Source organism: Myotis davidii, unplaced genomic scaffold (assembly GCF_000327345.1).
Source record: "Myotis davidii unplaced genomic scaffold, ASM32734v1 scaffold1105, whole genome shotgun sequence".
NCBI classification, from domain to species: domain Eukaryota; kingdom Metazoa; phylum Chordata; class Mammalia; order Chiroptera; family Vespertilionidae; genus Myotis; species Myotis davidii.
In genome coordinates, this window is record NW_006296063.1 from 189,292 (window position 1) to 195,270 (window position 5,979).

Here is a 5,979-nt window from a genome sequence, read left to right on the forward strand (position 1 = left end):
AATAATGTTCTAGCTGGTAACCCACTCTACAGATACAACATAGATAGTTATGAAAGTGCTGATGTTCATGGAAAGAAAATATTTTTTAAAAAATCTAGTCTAAGACAGTAGTAATATGAAATAATCCCAAAGAATACGGTAAAGTATAAATGTAGCCTTGTTTTGTATTTTTTCTAAGTTGGGAGACGTACCGAGTTTTGCTGTCATTTGAAAAGAGGAGATCTTCAATATGGTAATATTATTTATGAATATGCAAAATTCTTCCTGTGTCTAAAAGATGTTACTGATGGTAAGCAGTTCAGTTTTTAATTTTATCTAGATAAAGTTCATGAGTTATGCAGCCCTTTGTTGCTAACATAAATGTCCTTCTGCTGTCAGTACTCAAACTCTGATAGCCATATGATCACAGGCTTTGGTTACAGACATGAATTAGACTTAAAAAATTAATAGTGAAGTTTACAAGGTGGGGGTCATATGGCAAAATGGTGGACTGAGATGTTAAGGATGGTTCTTTCCTTATACAAAAACAGGAAATGATTGTTTAAAAAATAACAAAAGAAGTTTAATGCATAGCCACACTTAAAAGAAAGGGAAGTCTATACGTGCCAGAAATTAATGGATGAAGTACAGAACCACAATGATAAGAGGTAGCTGATTATGTAGTTGCTTAGGTGATTTTTAAATAATACATAGGCTCCATTGTTTGGGGTCAGAAGTTTTTACACTCATTCAAGGACCTACACATAAAACCTAGAGACTTAATAAATAAGTTAATTCTTTCTGTTGGCCTAGAGCAGTGATGGCGAACCTATGACAAGCATGTCAGAGGTGACACGCGAACTCATTTTTTGGTTGATTTTTCTTTGTTAAATGGCACTTAAATATATAAAATAAATACCAAAAATATAAGTGTTTTACTATGGTTGCAAATATCAAAAAATTTCTATATGTGACACAGCACCAGAATTAAGTTAGAGTTTTTCAAAATGCTGACACGCCGAGCTCAAAAGGTTCGCCATCACTGGCCTAGAGGAAGAGTAAGGTTGCCATTTCTCAGAATTTGAATGGAAAAAAAGTGTTATTTATAGGAAATCAAAACCCAGATCTGTGTCCTATGAATATGGGGTCCTAATTTATAGTTTTTAAATTTAACTTCTAACAGGAGTTAGAAACTGAGAAATTAACATAGACGTTGATTTGGGGCCGTTAAAACATCTAGGGCTTGAATCAGAGATAAATAGTTCAACAAATATGTGAAAAGATGCTTGAACTCACTAGTAAGCAAAGAATTAAATATTTAAAAAATATTTTTTTATTTTATTGATTTCAGAGATGAAGGGAGAGGAAGAAAGAGATAGAAACATCAATGATGAGAGAGAATACTCAATCAGCACCTCCTGCATGCTCCCTACTGGGGATCGAGTCCTCTACATGGGCATGTGTCCTGACTGGGCAATCAAACTGTGACAACCTGGTTGAAAGGTAGATGCTCAACCACTGAGCCAAACCAGCAGGGCAAAGAATGAAAAATTTAAAAACCAATGAGAGCCTTAGCTGGTTTTGCTCAGTGGATAGAGCATCAGCCTGTGGACTGAAGGGTTCTGGGTTCAATTCCGGTCAAGGGCACATGCCCGGATTGCGGTCTTGATCCCCAGTAAGGGGTGTGCAGGAGGCAGCTGATCAATGATTCTCTCTCATTATTGGTGTTTCTATATCTCTCTCCCCTCTCCCTTCTTCTCTGAAATCAATATGAATATATTTTAAAAATATTAAAAAAACAAAAGCAAACTAAAAACAATGAGAGAGTTCTATACACCTATCAGAATAACAATTAGAAATGTGAATGTTTCCAAACATTGATGAGAATGTGAGTACTGAAAAAACTAATATACTTGACAGAAATGTAAGCTGATAAGCCATCTTGAAAAGCAGAGTGAATTTGTTATGTTGATTATCCTAAGGCTTAGCAATCACATCATTGGGTTTAAATATTTCAGAGACAAACTTTCAGAGAGATCTGTGTCTAAGGGTACATGTACTAGGTATGCCATAGTATAGTTTGTGGTAGGAGAGAGTTGGAAACAGCCTCAGTGGGCATCATTAGGGAAATGGACAAGTAAAATTTGAGAAATATACAACAAGGAAAACTTTGTAATAGTTTAAAGCAATGAACTCAATATATACATACTACAACATAGATCTTAAAACTGTACTGTTGAATGAAAAAAGTAAGAAACAGAAGATCTATAGCCCAATGCCACTTTTGAAATTGTAAACATATATAAATAAAACCAAACTGCCTATTTTACAAGGATGTATATTAAAGATGGCAGATGACAGTGGGTGTTTGAGTGGAGGAGAGGCAGCGAGGAAAAATAAAAAGGGCAGAGACTTTATCTGTGTTCATAACATGCCATGAAATAAGAGTATAATTAACTCAATTTTTGCCACTGAGGTCTTAACATAATAAACAAATAAAATGAATGAATGAATGAATGAATGAGTAAACAAAAATTAGCTCACACAATGATTGTCTGATATGTTTTTGTGTGTCTTGGAAACTAAAATAAAGATCCCTTTCTTTAAAAGGAAACTTGCTTGACTACAAATGCACACAAATTACATGTACACACTTAATACTCAAGTAGTCTTTATAAAAGAAGGGAGCGAAATTTATTTTGGAAACTGAAACATCATGGAAAGGGTAAGAACACAGGACTGAAAATTGCCCTGAACTTACAATAATTATTTCTCAGTAATGACTTCTTCATATTTTAGTGGACACCATGGTGGGGAAGGTGACTGGAATGGAAGGAAGATAGGAAAAATCCATTGCTCAGAATTCTGAAAGTTGTTGATGGCCTAGCAAACACACACTAATGTGGCAGATGTCCATCTTTTTGTGTAACTTGCCTGTCTTTCTATTAGATTGTCACATGTGTCTCTATGTCTCCCTTAGAGCCTTTGGAGTTTTTGACTCGCTTCTTCCCCAGCCCAAAGTACGTTGAAGCATCTACTACTGAGATTCCTTTGGAGGATCGCTTTTATATGGTGGGGACTGTTTGCGTCATCAAGGCTCAGGACCTGTGGGTGAGTATGTTGTATATTTCCCTCTCCCATTGTGGCAATGTGAGCTTCTTTTGAAGGGCCACATCTCCTTTGGTGCTTCAGCCACTGGACAGGATTGCTAAAGCACCTGATGTGCGCAGTAGGATATGTGAATGAGGAAAGATCAGCACCTGCATTTCAGAAGATAAAAACCGGAGTGGAGATATGAGCACATCTGAAAGAGTTATTTACAAGTGGTTTTGATATAATATAAAAAGGTATAAGAGACTGGTATCTGGGCTATAAGTAAGAGAAGGTACCATTTTGACAGGTGAATAAAGGAAGGCTTCTGTTACAGGTGAGATTTGAAGCAGCCCTCTCACTGTTCACTTAGTAGTCTCCTAATATAGCACTCACAGATTTTCTCTCTGAAAAATAGTTATTAGAATTAATCTGACAGGTTTAGACTCAATGAATTTATCAACTAAGTAACATTTAATAAGCACCTCCTATGTGCCAGGTGCTGGGAAAACATTAGGGGAAATAGTAGAAAAGTGTCATGGTGATGATAAAACTGACACTATGCTAATGGCTGATGGGGGCAGGAAGTTTAGAGTGGTCAGGGAACCCTCTGAGAAGTTGTGTTTTGAAAGAGACCTGCAATGATGATAAGGTGCCAACACAGAGAAGAATCAGTAGCTATAATAGTCCTGAGGTAGTAACTGCCTTAGAGAGTTTAAGGGAGCAATGATCATTATGTGACTACAATAAGGTGAAAAGGGCAGTAGTAGTAGAAAATAAGGCACAATAAGTAGGCAGAGGGGAGATAATGTAGAACTTTGAGAACCATGATAATGAGTTTGGGTTTTATTACAAGTGCAGTGGAAAGCAGAAGGATGACATAATCTGATTTTTAAAAATGTTTTAAATTTTTGATTACAGATGACATTTAATGTTATATTAGTTTGAGGTATATAGCATAGTTGGTAGACATTCACATAACTAATGAAGTGACGTGCCATAAGTCTTGCACCCACCTGACACCATGCATAGTTATCACAACATTATTGACTATATTTCCTAAGCTGTACTTTACATATTCATGACTATTTTGTAGCTGCCAATTGTGCTTCTTTAATCCCTTTACCCTTTTCACCCAGTCCCCTAACCCCCCCTCATCTGTCAACTATCAGATTGTTTTACCTATCTATGAGTTTACTTATCTTTTATTTGTTCATTTATTTTGTTTTTTAGATACCACATTGAAGTGAAATCATTTGTCTTTCTGTCTGACTTATTTCATTTAGCATAATACCCTCTAAGTCCATCTATGCTGCTGCAAAAGGTAAAATTTCCTTCTCTTATATACCCAAGTAATGTTTGAGTAATATTCCACCAAATATATGTACCATCTCTTCTTTATCCATTCATCTTTTAATTGGAATATTTAATTCATTTGAATTTAATTTTAAATATTCATAGTTATGAAGTTATTGCCATTTTATTAATTCTTTTCTTTTTTTATTTTTATAATTATTCTCTGTTCCCTTCTTATTCTTTTGTTCTGTTGTTTATTAATGATTTTCTGTAGTGTTGTGTTTGGACTCCTTTCTCTTTATTTCTTGTATATCTCTTGTAAATTTTTGTTTTTTACCATGTGCTTTATATATTCCAAATTATGTGTATAGCAGTCTGTTTTAAGTTGATAGTAGCTTAAGTCTGAACACTTTCTAAAATCATTACCATTTTTATTCAACCCTAACATGTCTATATTTTTTCATTATTTTTTACTTGTGTGTGTTTGTATCCCTTAATTTACCATTGTAATTACACGTGATCTTTCAACTTTTTCTTTTTATCCTTTGTACAAGCTTTAGTGTTTGTTGATCCACTGTTTATATTGTTTACTTTTCTTAGTGAGAATATATTCTTTGTAATATTTTCTTCAGATTTTTTATTGTCTTCTTTTTAAATAAGTCCCTCTAACATTTATTGTAATGCTTGTTTGGGAGTGATGAACTCTTTCAGCTTTTTCTTGTCTGGAAAGCCCTTTATCTATCCATTGATTCTCAATGATAGCCTTGCTGGGTAGAGTATTCTTGGTTGTAGGTCTTTGATTTTCATCAATTTGAATATTTTATGCCAGTCCCTTCTGACTTGTAAAGTTTTGTCGAGAAGTCATCTGATAGTCTTACAGGAGCTCTCTTGTAGGTAACTAACTACTTTCCAATTACTACTCTTAAGATTCTCTCTTTTGTCTTTAACTTGAACTTCAATTTTAATGTATCTTGGTGTAGGTCTCTCTGGGTTCATCTTATTTATGACTCTCTATGCTTCCTGGACTTGTGTGTCTTTTTTCTTCACCAGGTTGGGGAATTTTTCATTATTTCTTCAAATCTTGTTTGATCCCTTATTCTCCTTTCTCTTTCTGATGTCCCTATTATGCAAATGTTGTTACGTGAATTATCTCATATTTTTATTTTTTTTATTTTTTTAAATTTTTTATTACAAAGGGTATTACATATGTGTCCATTTTTCCCCCTGCCCTAGACAGTCCCCTAGCCTCCCCTATCCCCCAGTGTCTTATGTCCATTGGTTATGCTTATATGCATGCATACAAGTCCTTTGGTTGATCTCTTACTCCATGCGCTGTTGGTTCTCCAGGTGCCTCGCTACCGTGTGTGCCCCAGGAGGCCCCACACTGGCTTCCTTAACTGTTGTGTTAGTTTCAGGTCACCTCTCACCTCCCTCTGGTCACTGTCCCTGGTGACAGTCATACAAGCAAACCTCTTCCTCCCTAATGACCTATGATGTTATCTTTTCATGTATATGCTGTTTATATAGTTTTATTTTTTAAAAATATATATTTTATTGTTTTCGGAGAGGAAGGGAGAGGGAGAGAGATAGAAACATCAGTGATGAGAGAATCAT